The sequence below is a fragment of the Artibeus jamaicensis genome, unplaced genomic scaffold (assembly GCF_021234435.1).
Source record: "Artibeus jamaicensis isolate MK-2021 breed Jamaican fruit bat unplaced genomic scaffold, CSHL_Jam_final contig_1284, whole genome shotgun sequence".
NCBI lineage: Eukaryota > Metazoa > Chordata > Mammalia > Chiroptera > Phyllostomidae > Artibeus > Artibeus jamaicensis.
Window position 1 is genome coordinate 6,140,502 of NW_026521249.1, and position 20,328 is coordinate 6,160,829.

Below are 20,328 nucleotides of genomic sequence, written 5' to 3' on the forward strand. Positions count from 1 at the left end.
AAGCAGGTTTCCTATGACTTTCTAAAGCTAGTTATTTAAAAAAATCTTAAATAGATTCATATCCTCTCTTCTATAACATACACTTTGTTTGACTTAATACAATCTACTTTGAGGAGTTTTTCAAGATCATAATCCATTCATAAACTTCCCCCTAAAAATGGCCCAAAATGAAACATCAAAGCTCCAAACATAGAACTAAGTGATGAAGATATAGCCAACCCATCAGATGCAGAGTTCAAAACACTGGTAGTCAGGATGCTCACAGAAATGGATGAGTATGGTCACAAATTAGAGGAAAAAGTGAAGGCTATCAAATGTGAAATAAAGGAAAATGCACAGGGAATCAACAGTGATGGGAAGGAAACAAGTAACAGTTTGGACCAGAAGGAAAAAATAAACATTCAATCAGAACAGAACAAAGAAACAATAATTCAAAAATTAGAAGAGGCTTAAGAACCTGAGGGAAAACTTTAAATGTTCCAACATCCAAATCATAGGACTGCCAGGAAGAGAAGAGGAAGAAAGAAATGTAAACTTATTTGAACAAATAATGAAGGAGAACTTCCCTGATCTGGCAGAGGAAACAGACTTCCAGGAATTTCAGGAAGCTCTCAGAGAGTCCCAAAGAAGTTGGACCCGAGGAAGCACACACAAAGGAATGTGATAATTACATTAGCCAAGATTGAAAATAGGGAGAGAATCTTAAAAGCAGCAAGAGAAAAGGAGACAGTTACCTACAAAGGAGCTCTCATTAGACTATCAACTGATTTCTCAAAAGAGACCTTACAGGCAAGAAGGGGCTGGAAAGAAGTATTCAAAGTCATGAAAGGCAAGGGCCTATATCCAAGGTTACTCTACTCTATTCAGCAAAGCATTCATTTAGAATGGGAGGGCAGATCAAATACTCCCAGGTAAGGTCAAATTAAAGGAGTTCATCATCATGAAGCCCTTATTATATGAAATGTTATAAAAACTTAGCTAAGAAAAAAAAAAAGATGATCAAAACTATGAACAGTAAAATGGCAACAAACTCACAAGTATCAACAACCAAACCTAAAAATAAAAATAAAAACAAACTAAGCAAACAACTAGAACAGGAACAGAATCACAGAAATGGAGATCACATGGAGGGTTATCAGTGGGGAGGGGCAGAAGGGAGAATGGGGAAAAATACAGGGAATAAAAAGTATAAATGATAGGTACAAAATAGACAGGGGAAGGTTGAGATTATTGGAAATGGAGAAGCCAAAGAACTTATATGTACAACCCACAGACATGGATGGACAAAGGTGAGGGAATGCTGGTGGGAGGGGGTTGCAGGAAAGAGGGGAATAAAGAGGAGAAAAAAGTGGGACAACTGTAATAGCATAATCAATAAAATACATTTTTTTAAACAAATACCAGAGAATCCTCATTTTAAAAAGCACTTTTTGATACTTATATAGACTGAAATCTAAGAACCAGTGACTAAGAAATAGGGATAAAAAGCTGATGTGAATTCATCCACCTTTAAACTTACTCTCAGAAAAATCTTCTCATTCAACAAAGAAAAAGAAATCAAAGTTATCTTAAAACTCTAAAGTCCTACAAAGCACTACATTTACATAGATGTAGGAATCTAAGATTTGGTCAGTACTTAGTCTGTTGGGGGCTAATGGTTCAAAAGACTATAGTTTGCCTGGAGAAAGTGCGCAGAAATAATAAGGGACAAGCTGGCATCATATCCAGGAAGTGGGGGGTGGAGGCAGGCCTGTGATATGCTGCCCTCATCATCTCCCATGAATGTGAACACACCCCAAAATATCTGTAATTGAAGGTAAGCTTTTTTATTCTAAACTTTGAATTCTTAAGACACCATTATAAAATGCTGTCTTCAGTAGCCCACATTAGAGTTAAACCAGTTATGAGCTTTAAACCAATATTCCAGTATGCACGTTGGTAAGGATGTCAGAAGACTGAGTTCTAGACCAAACTGTCAATACTGAATGTACCCAAGGGCCAAATTAATCCCTGGAGCCCTCTTATTTCTGTGTCTACATTCATTCCCCTGGTATTCTCATGGCTTCAGTTATAATCAACACTCTGATAACCATTAAATTATCTAATTCAATTCCCTTACCTAAATTCTAGCTTTATATTCAACTGCCTGTTTGAAATCACTGCTTGGATAGCTAATAGACATTTCAAACAAAACATTCTGAAACTGAACTGTTCGTTTCCCTCCAAGCCTGCTCCTCTTGTAGCCTTTGTCGTCTTAGTTAAGTGCGATCCTATCTTGCTAAATACCCTGGCCCAAAACCTTGGAATTATCTTTAATTTTCTTCTCCTTTTAACCCCAAATCCAATCCTTCGGTAAGTCCTCTTGGCTCCCCCTTCAAAATGCATTCAGAATCCAGCCTCTTTTTGACTATTTCTGCCATTCCCATCTGATTTGAGCTGCCATCTTCTCTTGCCTGGACTATTGCAACAGTCTCATGAAAATTGGTTTTCTGAGCTCTAACCTGGCCTCACTCTAATCCATTTGCAACACAAAAATCCATGGTACTCTATTTTAAAACTGGGTGGAAAGATGTTATTGCACTGCTAAAAATTCTCCAATATCCACTCACCTCACTCAGAGTAAAACTGAAGTCTTTGCCATAGCTTCCAAGCCTTGATAGATCTGGTTCTCCATAACCTCTGAGGTCTCTCATCCCACTCCTTTTCCTGGCCTCCCAAAGAGATCATATGTTCCTGTCTATAGGGTTTTTGCATAGGCTTTCTCCAGATACTCTCATTATTTACTCCTTCACCTCAATTATGTGGTTGCTCAAAAACATCACCTTGTCAATGAATACCTCTCTGACAGCCCCACTTAAAATTTACCCAGTACTCCCAGGACTACTTCTTACCTTCCTTTTCTACCGCCATGTGTGAAATCTGTGTGTTCCCCTCTTCCCCGCTGCCACCCCAGCTGCCCAAATCCATATGCTAAAATTCTAATGCCCAATATGATGACATGAAAAGGTGAAGCTTTTGGGAGGTGCTTAGATCATGATGGGGAGCCCTCATGAATGAGGTTAGTAGTCATAAAAATAGAGTTCCCTAGCCCCTTCCACAATGAGGACACAGTGAGAAGGCACCCATTATGAACCAAAAGGAAGGCCTTCACCAGAAGAAGGCCATGCTAGAATTTTGATCTTAGATTTCCAGCCTCTAGAACTGTGAGATATATAATTCTGTTATTTTAAAGTTATCCAGTCCATTGTATTTTTTTATAGCAACCCAAACAGACTAAAGATGCCTGATTTACTTTTCTCTTATGTGTTGTCACCATTTGATATACTCTATAATTTACTTTTTTATTTTTAGTTACTATTTGCCTTCCTTCACTGGAATATAATTTTTTGTCTTTTTTTCTGCTGCTGTATTTTCAGTACCCAGAATAACTCAGAGAACAAAGTAAGTTTTCAAACAAATGTTTTTTGAGTGAATCAGTTAATAAATAAAGAAGCCTCACTGGCTCTGTAGCCCAGATAGAACAGGTCATTTAAGTTCACATCCTCTGTCCTCATTTGTGAAATGTGATTCATGATCCTTCCTAAGATCCCTTCCATGTTCTAAAATTAAAGTCACCATCATAGATCCATAGATATGGAAGAAAGCCCATTAAAGCTCTGGGACAGAGTCTCACTATTTGAACACTGCTGTAAAAACAAGCTGGAGTGCCTGTAAGCAAGGCACCGAGTGGTCCTGTGATGAAGACTGAGTTTCAACAGTACTTGGTGTCAAGGTGGATTTGAGGTTGTACTATCCTGTCTCAAAGAGTCATTTTTTAAATAAAATCTGTTGATTTTATCCTTATATCTTTTTGATACTTTGAGCAACCCAGGCCCTGCTCACTGCTTCCACTCAGCATGATTTTGGAAATGCTAGGCACATTGCAGTTTCAAAGGATAAAATGTCTAATTAAATTGAGATTTCTGGGGGGAATAGCTTTCAAAGAACACAGATGTGACTGGACAATATTTAGCCAAAATAGTGTGAGACTAGCAGTCAGAGGAACTTGATCCCAAATCTAGTTCTGTCATTATCTGTATGCCATCAGTGAAGCCACTTAGCCTTTTTGCCTCTATTTCCTCATTTGTCAAAGAGGGATTGGCCATACTTCACCAGGTAATTGTAGAAATTGCAGACGATAACAGGCATAAGTATTTTAAAGTTTATAAATACCCAACACCTACATATGTTAAGGAATTGTTTCATCCTTTCGAAGCACTAATAAAGTGTTAAGTTCTGAAAATGACAGAGTTAAATATGATCTTTGCTCATAAAACTATGAAATGCAGTCCTATAGGTTCAAAATCTACCTAACAGGATATGACATGCACACTGGGAGATACTCCAGGAAAGAGGCTGTTGACAGAGTGGAAAGTCAGGCATATGCAATTACACTGTTGAATCCAATCACTGTCATGAGTTCAAGGTAGATATTTAAAGATCACCATGGGGATTGGGAGGAATCTGACATTCTGGGTGGGTAGTAGAAACAGGATTCTCACAAGGAAGACAAAGTTATCAAAGACAAAGTCACTTCCAACTCAAGAATTGAATACAGGTTGCACAACTAATCTTTTTCAATGGCACTAGCTTTTTCTGCATGCAGAAATTGAATTTGGTTGCCATGAGACCACAGGAGATGTTCTGGGTGCCACCCTTTGTACCAGCACAGCTGTAATTAGGACAGATTGCAATCAGGACACTTTTCCTGGCTCTATAGATACTGACAAAATCCATGTTTTCTTTTTCCAGGCTCTAGCTCAGAAATCAGTGCTGATCAAACAAAGCACACATTCCCTTTAGCCCTGAGTTTGACTTGGCAGAGTCTGTATGGGGATCTTGGCAAGCAAGAGATTCATTTTTCTAAGCCATGGCCAGTCACTGGAAGCAAATCTAAGCCTAATAGGGTGTTCCAAGAAGAAATGTGAGGAATGTTCAGAGACGGGCAGAAGGGGAGTGTAAGAATACCATAACAAGATCCTTAGGGGACAGAGGTATATTAGATTAAACTTTACATGCCCTACAGCAGCTATACAGTGCCTAAGTAACCCCCTTAAGTAACTAACTGTGTGTGTTAATTAATGAGAGGATGGATGCCTAGTCAGAATAGACTAAGTCTGTATGATTGTATCATTTGGTAGCAGAATCAAAACATTCAGCCTTTAGAGTCACTGGGGACTGGCTCACTACTGTATGGAATAACAACAGTTACTTCTGAATGCCACCCATGTCACACTGCCACCAGGATCAAGCGCCATTTGAAAGAAGAAGCAAATGTGTGCTCTATGTTGTACACAATCTGTTTTGGCCGAGGTCATACAGATGGATTCACAAAGGAAGTATTATTGCATTGTCATTAAACCACAAACCAACTTTTAGAAGACAAATGCCAATTGAAAAACAAAGTTAATTTAAGCCTATGTAAAAAGGAGATTCTTTCTTTTTAATTTTAGTTTTTTCAGCTTTATTGAGATATAATTTACAAATAACATTATATAAATTTAAGTGTACAGAATGATGATTTAATATATGATGAGGTCTGTCCAGAAAGTATCCAGCCACATACTAGAGAAAATAAAGATATTTATTGAAAAAATACAAGATACAAAAAACATTGTACATAGGGCAATGACATCTCAGTCCCCTTTGAAGTAGGTACCTTGGGACCTCACACAGTTCTCCAACCATCTCTTCCACTGTTCAAACACTGAGCAAAACTTTTGGTTGGAATCACCATCAGCCACCCCATTGTATTTTCCTCAATCTCATTGATGGTCTGAAATCTCCTCCTTTTCAAAGGTGATTTTAGTTTTGGGAAAAGCCAGAAGTCTTTGTTGATTGCAGCCCGTGCACATTAAACATTCTCAGGTATTCTGTTTGTTACAGGCCTTCTAGAATGTTCAACATTTTCAACAGATTCTTGACCACCTTTGAAGCACTTGTACCACACTTTTATTTGTGCTGCACTCATTGCATCATCTCCAAAAGCCTTCTGAATCATCCAAATAGTTTTCACAGAGGAATGTTCAAGCTTAAGGCAAAATTTGATACAGACTCATTGCTCTACTCACTCAGTCATTTTGTATGTGGTGGCCACACAGTATACAAGCTCACTTAACAGCATCAACTGACCCCACTGACTAGAACAGTGGAGTACTGTAGTCACTTTTCATGCCTGCACACCCTAGTCCACTCTGGTTGGCTTCCAGGTACATCAGCATCAGGCAAACTGTTCTCTTTATATTAATAATGGCTGGACTTTTTCCAGATAGACCTCATATGTATATATTGTGAAATAATTACCACAATAAAGTTAAATATATTCTTCACATCACACAGTAATCATTATGTGTGCATATGTGTAGTGAAAACATTAAAGATCTATTCTCTTAGCAAATTTCAAGTATATAATACACACTTGTTAATATAGTCCCCATGCCATACGTTGGATCCCCAGAATTCATTCATCTTATAATCAATGACCTCTTTTACCTTTCTCTGCCAAACTTTCAACCTTTAAAATTCCCCAAACCTCTCCGTTTTGTATTCTTTTTTAATTGTTCACACTATCACAGGTGCCCCCCATTTCTCCCTGCTTTGCTCCTCTCCACCAAGCACCCCCTGCCAGCCTTCACTACATTGTTGTCTATCCATGGGCTATGCATACAGCCATGTTTTTTGGCTAATCTATTCCAGTCCCTCCATCTCCCTCCCCTCTGTGATCTGTCAGTCTGTTCCATGTATTCATGCTTCTGGTTTCATTTTGTTCACCAGTTTATTTTGTTCATTAGGTTCCACATATGAATGATATCATATAGTATTTGTCTTTCTCTGACTCACTTATTTCACTTAGCTCAATAATCTCCAGGTTCATCCATGCTGTTCTAAAGGGTAAGAGTTCCTTCCTTTTTCACAGTCTCATAGTATTTCATAGTGTTCCAATGTACCACATCTTTCTGATCCACTCATCTACTGATAGGCACTTGGGCTATTTCCAGATCTTGGCTGTTCTAAATAACACCGCAGTGCACAGAGGGATGCATATACTCTTTCTGATTGGCGTTTCACAATTCTTTATTACAGACCCTTCAATGACTTCAGCTTCTCTTTAGCACTTGTATACAGGAACTTCTCGTACATGATACAGTCAGTTAACTCAATATTCTGGTTACTTACAAGGGCATACCATATAAGGTTTCCAACAGATTTTCAACAATAATAATACACAGCTATGTTATATACCATCTGTATTATTACATAACATTTATTGTATTACATAATATTATATTACATCAAATTATAATCATATAACTACACCTTTGCTGGACATAGTAGAATCTTCTCTTGGTGACTCATAAAGTATGTTAGTATCCTGGTATGTTTACAACAAGCAAAAAAAAAAAAACTGTTCCAAACTGATGGTGAATAGAGCATTATGTTTAATAGATTAATGGTAAGCAGAACTACATCTTTGCTCCAAAACTATTTGATATGCAGATAGCTCCTGGTAACCTTAGGCATTTTCTATCTATATACTTATCGAGATTAGTTCTACTTAGTTTCTCAGAGCACACAAGATCGGGTGTGCTCTACCTATTATATTTTTAAATATTTGCTTGTGATTATATTTATTTGTGCTCCAAGTTTTTTGCCATAATAGTGCCCTTCTTATGTTTTCCTTTTAGATTCTTTCCAGATTCTTTCAAAGATTTTACTTTCCATGGCAATGTTTTCCTTTGCATATTTATTTTAAGGTTATGTACAATGAATCCTCCCAAAAGTTGACTCACTGACTGACTCTTATTGGCTACATCTTCCATAGCAAAAATTATCTATATTATTAAGCAAATAATCAAAATGTTCTTAGAACTAATATAGATTTATAATTTTCCTGTCTCATTCCATGGAGATCTGAGATTATACAGATGTGCTTCACTGGCCACAATGATATGAAGAGAAAGCTAAACTCACTTGCATCTCATACTCCTCAACCTAAGCAATCCCTTCCTCATCTGTTTTATATTTTGGGTTTCCACATAAGATTATAAAATAGATTCCATAGCATAAATCCAGTTTGACAATAAGTAATATCCCCAAACTACTTATTGACTGTTAATATTTTATTTTGGTTTATCTAATTGCTTGTTGACAAATCTACTACTGAGAAGCAATGATGCAGACCAGTCCTTTATTTGGTGTAGAAACATTTTAAAATCCCATGAGTTCAAAACTGAACAAAGTGCATATACTCCCAATGCTTACTGTCCAAAGTAGCATTATGCACAACACTTAACTTAGCTTCCACCCTATAATTCTAAAATCTAAGCGAGAATATCTGTTGTTGCTTTAAAGATTTGTGTTAGAAATTATTGGAGAAGCACATTCACATGCAGCTCAACTCTTTTCCACATTGGAATAATTACCCAGCATTGTAGCTGGAATCAAGGGATTTTGAACATAATGAATTGCAGCAAACCTTCCAAAAAACACAGAACCATATGTCTCAGGGACTTGGTTGGATGCAGAAGCTATAGATAAGGGTATAAGAAAGGAATGTTAGTAATTCTAAAGTCAACCAGGGAAGGTTATGAATTGAAATTCATTGCTAATGTGGATGAAGCTTGAATACAGTTTTCCCATGCTGTTTAGGGTGGAATTTGTCATAGAAAACTGCATGCTAAACTTTATCATTTGTTTCCTAATGATTAACGAACAGAATGTCCAGATTCTTAGAATTTTCATACTAGAATTTCAAATTTATGTATGGCTTATATTATCCAGATGGCTAGTGAGAAACTCTCAGAAGTTTAGGCAAGATCAGAAAAAGGTCAAAATATGAGACTGAATATAAAGAGAATTAAAACACAGTTCAGTAAGTCCCCGCCTACCTGTGGTTTTGCTTTCCACTGTTTCAGTTACTTATCCTCGATGGTTGTCTGAAAATATCAAATGGAAAACTCTAGAAATAATTCATAAGTTTTACATTGCAAGCTATTCTGGGTAGCATAATGAAATCTTGGGCCATTCAGGGCGTGAATCCTCCCTTTGTCCAGTGTCTCCACACTGTGTGTGTTCCCTGCCATTAGTCACTTAGTAGCTGTTTAGGTTATCAGGTCAACCATGTCAGAGTCACAGTGCTTTTGCTCAAGTAACTCTCATTTTACTTCATAATATTTTACTCACCTCATCTCATTACATGGGCATTTTGTCATATTGCAGTATCCCAAGAAGACAAAGGGTAAGTACAATACAGATATTTGTGAGATAGAGAGGCCACATGCACATAACTTTTTTTACAGTATATATTGTTATAATTGTTCTATTTTCTTGTTAGTTGTTAATCTCTTACTGTGCCTTATTTATTTACTTGTTTATTTATTTTAAATCCTCATCCAAGGATAGGTTTATTGACTTTAGAGAAGAAGAGAGAAAGACAGAAACATAGATGTGAAAGAAAAACATCAATCAATTGCCTCCCATACATGCCCTGACTGGGTATCAAACCCTCAACCTAGGTATATGCCCTGGTCAGTGATAGAACTGGCAACCTTTTGATGTATGGGAGGATACTCCAACCAACTGAGTCACCTGGCCAGAGTTGTGCCTAATTTACAAATTAAACTTTATTATGAGTATGTGTGTAAGAAAAAACAGCATAAGGTTAGTTACTATCCTTGGTTTCAGGCATCCTCTGGGGATCTTGGAACATAATAAACCTCACAGATAAGGAGGAGCTACTATAGATAAAAGTAGCAAGCTGTAGAAGTTCCGCATTCATAAGGTCTTTTTTTTTCCCCTGAGGAAATCAAAATCCAGGCAAGGAACCCAATGTAAATAAGAAAAGCAATAACTCCATTATATCCACTTATTATCTATAGAAAGAATGGAATGTGTTAACAGAAGCACAGTAATTCAAACCAAGGCTAGGAAAAGGAGAGCCAAAAATAAAGGTTTATAGAAATGTATTCAACAGTATCTAAGAAGAGATATTATACTGTATTTAAGTCACCTGAGGTACACATTCATTGACTAAGGGTGGCTCATGAAGCTTTTCTTGTAGACTTTTAGATAACTTTTAGGATCTCAAGAAAGAATAGAGAAAACAGACTTGATAATCAAATTTAAGTAAAAGAGATTATTTTAGATATGCTGCATAGGCCTGATCCAATCAGTTCAAAGACTTTAAGAGCAGAACTGAGATTTCCTGGGAGAAAAAAAGAATTCCATCTGTGGACTGCAGCTTCAGCCTGTGTCTGAGACTTCCAACCTGCCTTTCCTGACAGCCTACCACCCTCTGCCCATCAGCTCCCACAATCACACTAGCCAAATCCTTAAAATAAGTCTTTTAGTGTGTATTTCTTATTGGTTCTGGTTTTTTTTTTTTTTTTTTTCTGGCTGAATCCTGATATACTCTCACAAAGCCTTTCTGAGACAACTCACAGAGAATATACTTTAAAAAAAAAGAGGAAGACTAGGGTCAAGCAAACTGGGAATTCACTTTAGATGAGAGATGAAGGAAATCCAAGGATAAGGATGACTAAAAACTTTAGGAGAGCAGCTATAGACTGTGTTTAATAGGATGGCAAACACCCACAAGGGAAACAGGGACATTCGTAAGGTAAAAATTATTCATATATGTCAGATTGGCAGCTTGAGAGGAAGACCAAAGCCAGACAGATTTCAATACAATATTAACAAGAGCTCTTAGTGGCCAAGATGAAAATATAAAAGTTGTCTGGCCATTCATTGGCACAATCACAGAAGTTTCTAGTTGACTGCAAACACAGGAAGTAGGGACAAAACTTTTCCAAGGCCCTAGATGTGCTATAATTATATTTTTGCCTGAAATTATCATCAACTGTATGTTCTGTGTTCTGAGTAATCTAATCTCCATTAAAAAGGTGAAGGTTAAAATGAAACATCACAGCAATGAATTATTTTCTAGGATTTGGTGTATTAGAGAAAATGAAGCTTTCTGAATAGGGTAGAAGGAATGATCTGGGGAAGATGCTAGAAAGGAAATGATTTCTAGGAAGAGAAGGAGAATTAAAAGTTGTGTCGATAGAAAAATACTTTTAGTAGATGGGAAGAAACTCAGTAGTATTGGAGTTGTACTGTGGAAATAAAATTCCAATGTCAGAGTAACAACTTTTACATCTCTCAGCTACCAGAGTCTATAAGATCAAATCACATTATTTAGATATAAGGCTGGGTAAAGAAGGATCCTCATCAGTTAGGCAGAGAATAACAAAAAGAATCCATATCTGATGTTGATTATCACTCTCTCATAGCAAGCCAGGATCCATGGAAAAAAACTTGGTGCTAATCAGACAAGGAGTTGGGGTCAGCCAGGTAAGTTTCAGTTCGGGGAGTATTTCAAGTCCAGCAAGGAAAGCAAAGCAAATTCATGGCCAGACTAATAATGTATAGAGGGGGGAAAAACCCACCTGCCACACAATGTGTTATGCTCCAATCCAAGAGATTTCAACTTCCATGACAATTGCAAAGAAAGAAGAATATATTTTGCTAAGTATAATGCACACTTTTTTTACCCAAATTTTTTAGGGAAAAATAAGGATGTGCATGGGTAGTACATGGGTAGTATTAAAACATGGGTGCACATTATACACAGCAAAACACAGTAGTTCTAGGCTCTTTTGATAGGTCATGTGAACAAAATTGCTCTGATCTCCTGACCCGATTAGGCTCTGCTAGAGAACTGGGGTCAGCCTGGTCCAGCAGGAGGACATTATTTTCTCCAGTGGGGAGAAATGGGGGACAACAAAAGTAGAGAAAATTGGATCATTAGGGACAACAAGGACATGTCTAAAGCTACATAGAAAGAAATGACATGAGTCTTACTTCACAGCTGTTATATATGCTGAGAATCCAAGGAACCCTTGTCAGTGACAAATCAGAGTTTTTAATGAACAGGGTTATAGGAGGTCTATGCTATATTCTTCTAAAAACTGTGCTCCAGATCAGGCCCATGGAAAGAAACTTCTGCACATTCAGTCAGACAGACAGTCATTCAGAGTGATAACAGGAATTATGTTTTGATCTCAGTAATAGTTTATGAAGCTTCCTGGAGAGTCATGGAAAGAATGATCAAAGCAAGGACAAAAATAATCTATACTTTCTTTTCTCCATAGAGCATGAAAAATCTTTTTTACCCACCTTTCATTATCCTTTGAAATAACTTGCAGGGGACTAAAAGCAGATGTCTGGAGAAGTCATCAAGAAAAGCCACAAATCAAAAAGATTTCAAACAGAAATGTTTTTAATGAACTGGCTGATGGTTTGTGTTTTCCTCCCCCTGTTCCATCCCAACTGATCCCAGAGTGTTAGTGGGAGGGCGTTCTATCAATCAGTACTTTTCCAAATCTAAATGTGCTGTCATTCTATTTGCTTTGGGAAGAGAAGACTTAAGAACGTGGGTGGAAGAATGCTTTAGAGTGCTGAACGAGCTTTCTTCTGTAATCCAGACCTACTGCTTTCCTTTTAGTCCACAGTACATGCAACCTGGAGCTGGAAAATTTGGAATAAACCCTTGGCCATCCTTTTACATTTGCAAGGAAGAAATATGAAGTCATGACTTTTAAGAGCTCTCTTGACTCACAGAACATTCACTCATTGGCCTTTCTTTCTTTCTTTCTTTCTTTCTTTCTTTCTTTCTTTCTTTCTTTCTTTCTTTCCTGGAGTCATAGTATTTAGCAATGATAATTTAAAAGATCTTTTGGTAGTTTGGATACTTTCTTTTTTTTTTTTTTTTAGAAGAATGGGTATGTTTTTTCTATCTAGCGAGGGGTTTGAGATAGACATATTATTTCTGGATAAATAGATCTCCATCCAAAAAAGATCAAGTAATTTCTACAACTTTCAATTCTTTTTTCTAGAGTTCAGTCTTCTTTTTAAGATATTTTATTGTTTATGTTATTACAATTGTCCCTCCTTTTCCCTTTGTCTACCTCCACCCAGCCCTCCCCCTACATCCATAATCAGTCTCCTCATTGTTGTCCATGTCCATGGGTACTTCACATAAGTTCCTTGACTAGTCCCTTCACCTTCCTTCAGTCAGTCTCCACCTCCCCCCTCCCTTCTCCTCTTACAGTAATCAGTCTGTTCCATGATTCTATGCCTCTGCTTCTCTTTTGCTCTTTATTTTGTTCATTAGATTCCTCCTATAAGTGAGATCATATGGTATGTGTCTTTCATCAATTGGCTTATTTTGCTTAGAATAATAGCCTCCAGTTCCATCCATGCTATTGCAAAAAGTAGGATTCCTTCAATTCTTAATGTGACTGGCCCTGATTCTAAGTCAGTCAATGGCTGTAGTGTTAGAAGGGGCCTGAAGATATCATCTTGCCCCATCTCCTGTGTTCTACCCAATAAATGTAACTATGCCCATGCTTTAATTTTATGTGGTGAAGTTCAATGTTATGCTAAGGCCCCACTGCAACTCAGAGGGCATGGGAATCCAGGACAATGGCCTCTAGTGGAGGGCATTGATCTAGCACCACACCATGCTGTTCCTCTTCTGGAACAGTGGCTGATTTAATCCATATTATTATAAACTAGGTCAGAGACATTAACTTATTAATTGAGTTCTGTAAAATTTCCAAGCTAGATGACAATGATCAAAGAGTATCTTTACAATAACAACTTCATAATTAAAACAAACAATAATGTTGTAGAATATTTTGGTCAATAAAACATATTTTTCTTTTTAAGAAAGTAGCAAATAATGTTAGAAAACATTATTGGTAATTATTTACATTCTTATAACAATATATGTAATTAGAGAATGCCTATATAGTATAGTGAATATATTCTGGTCCGAGACAAAATTACAGAGTCAAAAATTGTAATCAGAGAAACAAAAAATGAAATTGCTATACAGAAAGATATGATGGCACATGCTGCTGCAATATGGTAAGACTGCTGTGGTCCCTGTGTCCCTCACTGGATGGGTCTAGAAGGGGTGAATAAATGAGAATATGGGAAACCTAGGATTGGACATATCCAAACAAGAATGATGGGATTTACTCTATGTTACCCTTGCTCCAGGCAATGCCATTATTCTTCATTAAGCATACTTGGTCAAATCCCCAGTTTTCCGAGGGAGAATATAACCATGCAACATGTGCCAAGAAGAGGAAAGAGGTACATCCACAGAGAGCCTCAAGAAGTTTGGATGGCATCTCCAGCCAGCACTTGGAAAAGGAAAATATGAAAAGGAAAATGAGAATATGAAAAATATAGTTTAGTATTATAAAAATGAAAGACTATATTTCTATGATACAGTTTCACCATTATCTCACCATTATTTACAGTTTCACCATCAAAAGTGGAGATTTGATTATTTACATTAACAGTGTGGACAAAGACTTCTATCTGGTAAATTAATACCACCAATTCCATGTTCAGATGAAAACATATGTTCTTTTCTTGCTTGTTTTAGAACAAAATCTTTTGGTTTTCGTGATTTTTGTAAAAATGAAGGCTTTTAAAATTGATTTTAGGGAGAGGAAGGAAGAGAAAGAGAAACATCTATTTGTTGTTCCACTTGAGGCAACGCTCTAACCAACTGACCTCTACACTGGGCCAGGGCTCTGCTGAGGGTTTTGACAGGACACCTGCTAGGAAAGGTAACAAATCACTGCAAATGGATTCTCCTCTTTATATGATGAATTTTATCTCCCAAGAGGGGTGCGCATTCCTGGAAGTACTGCAAACTGGGTTAATGCGTGAAGTGGACTGAGCAAGATCCTATTCCATCTTCCTGCTCCAAAAATACATTTACTACAATGTCCTCATATAGAAATGTATCAGATAGTAAACTAATAAGAACAAATACTATGCTTGCTACTAGCCAAAAGACTGAGAAGTGATTTAAAAATGCAGACATTTAAAAAATAAGATTCATTAATTGATTTTTTAACACTATGGTTATGACATTTTAAAACAAATTATTATTGCCCTGGCTGGGTAGCTCAGTTGATCAGAGTGTTGTCCCAAAACACCAATGTTGTGGGTTTGATCTCTGGGCACATACAAGAATCACCCAGTGAATATACAAATAAGCAGAACAACAAATTGATATTTCTCTCTCTGTCTTTCTCCTCCCCTTCCTCTCTGTCTCTACAATTAATTTAAAAAAACTAGTATAAACTTTATACAATTGATGCAATTAAGGAATTATTTTTAGTTTTTATAAGCAATAGTTTTTAAATTTTATACTTAGAGGTGAGGATATTCCTGGGCAGCATGTTGAGATTTACATATATACACATATATGTGTAAACACACAATAGAACTTATATATATGCATGTGTGTGTGTGTATGTAAAGTATCATTTTATGCATTGCTTTGTCCCTATAAGAATATAGGGCACAATAAAAAGACATAATTATATCATATGAATCTGCCTTTAGATTTTATTTTGTAATTCAAGATTATATTATACAGTAGATCATGTATTTGCCAGTATAAACTAGATTATGCTTTGTTTAATATAAAAAATCCCCAAATCTTAGTAGTTTAACAAAAACAAAAATTTGTTTCTTATTTAATATGTCTGTTGTGAATCAAGTTCCTTCTCTATGTTACCAAACAATACTTGGGGTCCTGCTGCCTGCCGCCTGCATCTAGGCAACAATTCCAGAGGCAAAGGTTTGGCAGTAAAGGCAAGAAGTCTTTATTCAAAAGCATGTTACTTAAGGATATCAGTTAAGGCTAAACTCTAATCCCTGAGTTCTACTATCTTTTTCTCTGTTATTTTTTAGTTATCTTGTTTCTATAGGGCTAGTTTACTAATTAAAAACAACGTAATATACAAAAACTACACAATTTTAGAAGAATGGCAGTCTTCTGCCTCAGAGCCTGTTCCCTCTAGAACACCCAAAGAAAAACCTGCCACCCTCTGCCAGGTCAGCCTGATGGTAGGGCTGTGCAACTCCTTCCCGTACAAAATACCACCCATTGGGAAATGCAGGCAGCTGCAGGATCATCTAGGCATCCTCAAGGAAGAGTGGACTTGAGAGCCTGAGCCAGAGCCTGAGAGAGAGAGCCAGCTCAAGAGCCAGAGAGCTCTCTCTCTCTCTCTCTCTGAGCTGGAGAGCCAGCCCTCTTTTTACTTCCATTGGCTCTGGAGGCAATCAGGTTCTCAGCCAATCCCATCCTAGACTGCCCAGAATAGCCTAGGCAACCTCCGCCTACATCCCCTCCCTACTTCTCCCCAGTGGTCTGTTTTCTTAATCAGAACTCTCTGTATCATTCAGGCAAATGTCTTTCTTAGGAAGACTCGAGAAAATAAGGGTGTTTTTACCATTTTCTAATGGTTTGCAGAGAATATTAATTTTACTTTTATCAAAATAATTTAAGTGAGAACTTTCTTTAAATGTGTATAGGATGCTATCAACTTAACTTTTATTTTAAACTCTAAGTACCTATTTATGTAATATTAAGATAGTTTTTATTCTTTTCATTATCTTTATAATATTTACATTTTGCTACATTGTTTTTTAACTTTACATGATTAGCCTTACTATTATAAGGTCTTGACCCCCCCAAAGAAACCCCAAAACTAAATCTGTTTACATTATTGTGCTTTCTTTTCTTCCCCTCCTTTAAAACAGTTCAAATGACCTGAATAAACATTTAAAACTAGCAATGATTTTGGCTATTTTGGTTTGTGATCCCCAAATAATATTTGTTTAAAATAAAGTATTTAGAAAAATCTCTAAAATGTGAAAGATTGATAAGAATCTGAATATAAGACAATATCCTTTTATTCTGAGGAATGTTTTTCTATAAAATGTTAAGAGTCTATTATATTCTAGGCCTTATGCTAAGCACTAAAACAAAGACAACACAAAGAGGCAGAGGAGACCTGGACACTGGGGGTGTGGGTACAGGTGTGTGTGCCATTTTGACGCTGATGGAGTGGGGAGGCTTCTCTCATGGGGTGGCATGCATGCTGATGGCCAAATGAGGGAGAAAGTAACTCATGTGAATTTGGGGGAAGGGGATACCAGCCAGAAGGAATATTGAGCACAAGGCACAAAAGCTGCAAAGTGCAAACAAGTTCAGCTTGTTCAAGGGTCTGAAAGAAGAGCATTCTCTGAACAGAGCTATAGATTAGTTCAGAGAAGTAAGCAAGATGTGGATCACGTGGAGTCATAACAGCCCGAGTGTGGGGTTTAGCTTTAAATGTTCTGAGGGGTAGCCCTTGGGGTCTTTTGAGTAGGGATATAGTATGATGTGATTCATATTTTACAAAGGCCACTGTGTCTTGTACAGAGGAGGCAGGAGTGGAAGCAGAGATTTAGTAGGAAGACAAGGCTCTAGTCCAGGTAGGAGCTGATGGAAGCCTGGTCCAGTAGTGGAGATGGAGAAAAACTGACAGAATTCCATAAGGAAATTCCAAAGACACACAATGAACTGGAAAAATATCTGAACCTCATATCATAAAAGGTTGATCTTCCAAAGATCAATAAGAAAAAGACTGATAATCTGAAAAAAATGCAATTTGTAGAAAAGGAGATAAAAAAAGGCCTTTATATGTGTATATGCTAAGCTTCTCAACCTCACTCCTAATTAAGATAAATGAAAATGAAAATTCTACTTGAACGCTTGTTTAACTAAAAGATTGGCAAAAAAGGAAAGAGTCTGTTAGAACATAGAATGGGGGCAGGGTATGAAGAAATAAACACTCACACACTTCTGGTATGTATATAAGTTAGTATACTCTATGTGATGGACATATTGGAGATGTCTATTGAAATTGAAAATGTATTTGTCCTTAGACCCTGCCATTCTGCTATCATAATCTATCCTACAAATAAACTTTTATACCACATCCTGGTAACAGATGCTATCAGTGCCTTTCCCATATCCCTCAGATATGCAGCCCAATCAATTACTCTGAGATGGTGGCATGTATTTATTTACTTCGGCTCTTTCACCCTTGAGATTGTGAAGAATGCACTTTGCTCTCTTCTTAAGTTTCTCCATTTTAAGTTCCTATAAGGTTACCCACTGAGGAACTTGGCTTAATAGTGTACCATTGCTTGACTCCTTTTTCCTGAATCACTTCCCTCTTCCTTTACTAGTTTCCCCAGCACCTACAAATTAACTACTTACAATCAATGTTGCTTTCTATAGGAACCCAACTAAGAGAACCCTCAGCCTCTTCTCTCAATGTGCTTTCTACCTTTAGCTTCCTAATGGAAATGCTATTTGCATTTGCCCCTACCTTTTGGGACTTTTGGCATCCCTCTTCCTTGGACACTGAACTTCCACAGCATTCCAATCCTTAGTCATTTTGACAACCAAAAACTTAATCCATGTATTTCCACATGGCCCTGTCTTTCCTCTGGGAAAACAGCTTCCCTTGTAGCCCTTGAAAGCAGTATCAGTTTTTTCTCTGGGGTGCCTCATAACAACATTGTGCCTGGTTGGGACTTATGTGTCCTCCTTACTGTTCTTTCCTGCTTCTAGATCATTTTCTTGCCCTCTTTACCCAAACCTTCATCTTTGAATCTCATATCTTCTGACCATAATACCACTATTCCTTATTGTAGGGGTAAACCTTGAAGGCTCCTTCTTATTCTTTAAAGGTTTTAGCCCCTCACTAATTGTCATTTTAGCACTACTCCTATCTTAATTATTGGTGATTATAATATTTACCATGATCTCTTAGTTTCTTGACCTTCTCTCTTTTCTTTTCCTGTGACCTTGTCTGTCCTTCAAAAGAGAACCTCTGCAACTGCTCACTACCATACCTATTTCTCAGTATCTATGCTACCTACTGCTTTCTTTTCTGCTACTATGAATAAAATGCCCATCCCTATTTAGACCAACACACTTTCTAAAATCCTAATCCTACACTTTCTTACCTAATCAGAGACATCCCTCCAGCAAGTCACATCTCTCTACCTGTATCCCAAGTTTCCCCTTTCTCCTGGATTGTTGCTTTCAGCATTCTAGTATGCTGCAGTTTCACCATATGAACTGATAATACACTCACTTGGTTTTCTTCCTATTTGACTGGCCATTTTGTCATAGCCTTTCTTGTTGGTTCTGCCTTATTCCATGACTTCTAATTAGAGGAGGGCACCAGGGCTCAGTTCATAGCCTTTTTTACACCCATGCTGCCTACACTGGTAATTTCATCCAGCTTAATGGCTTTGAATTCCACATATACAGGGTTTGGCACAAATAACACCCCTTTTTAATTAAAAAATATATTACAAAATCATAAGCATGTAATTCTGTAGCATAATATCACTCTCAAGCACACCATATGACATTTTAGGCTAAGTGTTCAAATTAAAACTATAAATTACTACACCTATATTATTACCCTATTAACCACACTCAAGACTTACTTCTGCCAGACTTTGTATATTGACAACAGCAGAATTAACTTCCTTAGCCATGCCCTCTCCTCTGAATTCTAGACTCATATATTGAACATCTTACTTGATAACTCTATTTGAATACCTGATAAATGGTTTAACTGGTAATGTTTAAAGTCAAACTTTTTATCTCCTTCAACCAAATGGTTTTCTTCTACCTATGAAATGGCATACCAATTCTTCAGGTTGTTCAAAGCATACTCCTGGTATAATTATTTCATTTTTCCCTTTCTCTCATACTCTACACTTACTACCACTTATACCTCCACTGCCAGCATCCTGGTCCAAAACATCGTTTTTAAAAATTGTAGTAGCCTACTAATTGAGTTCCCTATTTTCACTTTTCCCACCATCTCATTCCACATTTTAATCTCAACACAGAAATCAAAGTCATCTTTAAGGGCTTAGCTAGATCATGTCACTATTTTGATTAAAATCCAGAATTTCATTTGGGGTTAAGGTATAAATTCTTACAATGGCCGACAAGAACACGAAGAATCTAATCCCTCAAGGTACTGCTCCATAGCTCTACTTTTTGAATAAGGAACTAGACAGCAAGACAGATTAAGCATATATTTTAGGAATAGAACTATTAAGACCTGCCAATGGACCAAATGTGGTAGGATTGGGGAAAGAAAGCAATTAGATGTGGTAAATGAGTCCTTAGTTGTTGGCCTGAGGGCCTGGGTAGATGACTGTGTGTTAACTTCCATGAGAAAGACTAGGACAGAGTGGGTATGGGCCTGATGTGCACATGTGGGAATTATGGCACGTACATTTTAGGATTTAGACCCCTATTAGACATGTAAGTGAAGACTATTAGTACACAGCTGGTTATATACATCTGCAAGAGAAAACTAGGTGACC

The 20,328-nt window shown here is 37.2% G+C and overlaps 1 non-coding gene across 1 annotated transcript; it reads right to left on the reverse strand.

Moving 5' to 3' along the window:
• Positions 1-14,743: 14,743 nt before the first annotated feature.
• Positions 14,744-14,931, reverse strand: LOC119044076 (U2 spliceosomal RNA). The gene has a single exon (XR_005081544.2). It is a non-coding gene; the product is annotated as a U2 spliceosomal RNA (small nuclear RNA).
• Positions 14,932-20,328: the final 5,397 nt, after the last annotated feature.